The sequence below is a fragment of the Lolium perenne genome, chromosome 6 (assembly GCF_019359855.2).
Source record: "Lolium perenne isolate Kyuss_39 chromosome 6, Kyuss_2.0, whole genome shotgun sequence".
In the NCBI taxonomy this organism is placed as follows: Eukaryota; Viridiplantae; Streptophyta; class Magnoliopsida; order Poales; family Poaceae; genus Lolium; species Lolium perenne.
Genome location: NC_067249.2, coordinates 196,323,091 through 196,327,309, shown reverse-complemented (window position 1 = coordinate 196,327,309; position 4,219 = coordinate 196,323,091).

The window sequence follows — 4,219 nt, the reverse complement described above, 5'->3', positions numbered from 1 at the left end:
TCGTCCCGAAAGGTAAAACGATAACAAAGATAATTTCTGGAGTGACATGCCATCATAACCTTGATCATACTATTTGTAAAGCATATGTAGTGAATGCAGCGATCAAAACAATGTATATGACATGAGTAAACAAGTGAATCATATAGCAAAGACTTTTCATGAATAGTACTTCAAGACAAGCATCAATAAGTCTTGCATAAGAGTTAACTCATAAAGCAATAATTCATAGTAAAGGTATTGAAGCAACACAAAGGAAGATTAAGTTTCAGCGGTTGCTTTCAACTTGTAACATGTATATCTCATGGATATTGTCAACATAGAGTAATATAATAAGTGCAATATGCAAGTATGTAGGAATCAATGCACAGTTCACACAAGTGTTTGCTTCTTGAGGTGGAGAGAAATAGGTGAACTGACTCAACAATAAAAGTAAAAAGAATGGTCCTCCATAGAGGAAAAGCATCGATTGCTATATTTGTGCTAGAGCTTTGATTTTGAAAACATGAAACAATTTTGTCAACGGTAGTAATAAAGCATATGAGTTATGTAAATTATATCTTACAAGTTGCAAGCCTCATGCATAGTATACTAATAGTGCCCGCACCTTGTCCTAATTAGCTTGGACTACCGGATCATCGCAATACACATGTTTTAACCAAGTGTCACAATGGGGTACCTCCATGCCGCCTGTACAAAGGTCTAAGGAGAAAGCTCGCATTGGATTTCTCGCTATTGATTATTATCAACTTAGACATCCATACCGGGACAACATAGACAACATATAATGGACTCCTCTTTAATGCATAAGCATGTGGCAACAATTATTATTCTCATATGAGATTGAGGATATATGTCCAAAACTGAAACTTCCACCATGGATCATGGCTTTAGTTAGCGGCCCAATGTTCTTCTCTAACAATATGCATGCTTAACCATAAGGTGGTAGATCGCTCTTACTTCAGACAAGACGAACATGCATAGCAACTCACATGAAATTCAACAAAGAATAGTTGATGGCGTCCCCAGTGAACATGGTTATCGCACAACAAGCAACTTAATAAGAGATAAAGTGCATAAGTACATATTCAATACCACAATAGTTTTTAAGCTATTTGTCCCATGAGCTATATATTGCAAAGGTGAAGAATGGAAATTTAAAGGTAGCACTCAAGCAATTTACTTTGGAATGGCGGAGAAATACCATGTAGTAGGTAGATATGGTGGACACAAATGGCATAGTGGTTGGCTCAAGGATTTTGGATGCATGAGAAGTATTCCCTCTCGATACAAGGTTTAGGCTAGCAAGGTTATTTGAAACAAACACAAGGATGAACGGCGCAGCAAAACTCACATAAAAGACATATTAAAAACATTATAAGACTCTACACCGTCTTCCTTGTTGTTCAAACTCAATACTAGAAATTATCTAGACCTTAGAGAGACCAAATATGCAAACCAAATTTTAGCATGCTCTATGTATTTCTTCATTAATGGGTGCAAAGCATATGATGCAAGAGCTTAAACATGAGCACAACAATTGCCAAGTATCACATTATCCAAGATATTATAGCAATTACTACATGTATCATTTTCCAATTCCAACCATATAACAATTTAACGAAGAAGAAACTTCGCCATGAATATTATGAGTAAAGCCTAAGGACATACTTGTCCATATGCTACAGCGGAGCGTGTCTCTCTCCCACAAAGTGAATGCTAGGATCCATTTATTCAAGCAAAAACAAAAACAAAAACAAACCGACGCTCCAAGAAAAGCACATAAGATGTGATGGAATAAAAATATAGTTTCAGGGGAGGAACCTGATAATGTTGTCGATGAAGAAGGGGATGCCTTGGGCATCCCCAAGCTTAGACGCTTGAGTCTTCTTAGAATATGCAGGGGTGAACCACCGGGGCATCCCCAAGCTTAGAGCTTTCACTCTCCTTGATCATATTGCATCATACTCCTCTCTTGATCCTTGAAAACTTCCTCCACACCAAACTTAGAACAACTCATTAGAGGGTTAGTGGACAATAAAAATTAACATGTTCAGAGGTGACACAATCATTCTTAACACTTCTGGACATTGCATAAATCTACTGGACATTAATGGATCAAAGAAATTCATCCAACATAGCAAAAGAGGCAATGCGAAATAAAAGGCAGAATCTGTCAAAACAGAACAGTTCGTATTGACGAATTTTATCGAGGCACCAGACTTGCTCAAATGAAAATGCTCAAATTTAATGAAAGTTGCGTACATATCTGAGGATCACTCACGTAAATTGGCATAATTTTCTGAGTTACCTACAGAGAAAACAGCCCAGATTCGTGACAGCAAAGAAATCTGTTTCTGCGCAGTAATCCAAATCTAGTATGAACTTTACTATCAACGACTTTACTTGGCACAACAAAACACTAAACTAAGATAAGGAGAGGTTGCTACAGTAGTCAACAACTTCCAAGACACAAAATAAAAACAAAGTACTGTAGTAAAAACCATGGGTTGTCTCCCATAAGCGCTTTTCTTTAACGCCTTTCAGCTAGGCGCAGAAAGTGTGTATCAAGTATTATCAAGAGACGAAGTGTCAACATCATAATTTGTTCTAATAATAGAATCAAAAGGTAACTTCATTCTCTTTCTAGGGAAGTGTTCCATACCTTTCTTGAGAGGAAATTGATATTTAATATTACCTTCCTTCATATCAATGATAGCACCAACGGTTCGAAGAAAAGGTCTTCCCAATATAATGGGACAAGATGCATTGCATTCAATATCCAAGACAACAAAATCAACGGGGACAAGGTTATTATTAACGGTAATGCGAACATTATCAACTCTCCCCAAAGGTTTCTTTGTAGAATGATCAGCAAGATTAACATCCAAATAACAATTTTTCAATGGTGGCAAGTCAAGCATATTATAGATTTTCTTAGGCATAACGGAAATACTTGCACCAAGATCACATAAAGCATTACAATCAAAGTCATTGACCTTCATCTTAATGATGGGCTCCCAACCATCCTCTAGCTTTCTAGGAATAGAGGCTTCGCGCTCTAGTTTCTCTTCTCTAGCTTTTATGAGAGCATTTGTAATATGTTGCGTGAAAGCCAAATTTATAGCACTAGCATTAGGACTTTTAGCAAGTTTTTGCAAGAACTTTATAACTTCATAGATGTGGCAATCATCAAAATTCAAACCATTATAATCTAAATCAATGGGATCATCATCCCCAATGTTGGAAAAAATTTCAGCAGTTTTATCACAGGCAGTTTAAATAGCTTTTAGCAGTTTCGGGCAGTTTTGTACGCTTTGCACTAGGAGTAGAAACATTGCCAACACCAATTATTTTACCATTAATAGTAGGAGGTGCAGCAACATGTGAAGAATCAACATTACTTGTGGTGGTAATAGTCCAAACTTTAGCTACATTTTTCTCTTTAGCTAGTTTTTCATTTTCTTCTCTATCCCACCTAGCACGCAATTCAGCCATCAATCTTATATTCTCATTAATTCTAACTTGGATGGCATTTGCTGTAGTAACAATTTTATTTTCAATATCCCTATTAGGCATAACTTTCGATTTCAAAAGATCAACATCAGCAGCAAGACTATCGACTTTAGAAGCAAGTATATCAATTTTCCCAAGCTTTTCTTCAACAGATTTGTTAAAAGCAGTTTGTGTACTAATAAATTCTTTAAGCATGGCTTCAAGTCCAGGGGGTGTGTTCCTATTATTATTGTAAGAATTCCCATAAGAATTAGCATAACCGTTACCATTATTATAAGGATATGGCCTATAGTTATTACTAGAATTGTTCCGGTAAGCATTGTTGTTGAAATTATTATTTTTAATGAAGTTGACATCAACATGTTCTTCTTGTGCAACCAATGAAGCTAACGGAACATTATTAGGATCGACATTTGTCCTATCATTCACAAGCATAGACATAATAGCATCAATCTTATCACTCAAGGAAGAGGTTTCTTCGACAGAATTTACCTTCTTACCTTGTGGAGCTCTTTTCGTGTGCCATTCAGAGTAGTTGATCATCATATTATCAAGAAGCTTTGTTGCTTCACCAAGAGTGATGGACATAAAGGTACCTCCAGCAGCTGAATCCAATAAATTCCGCGAAGAAAAATTTAGTCCTGCATAGAAGGTTTGGATGATCATCCAAGTAGTCGATCCATGGGTTGGGCAATTTTTAACCAAA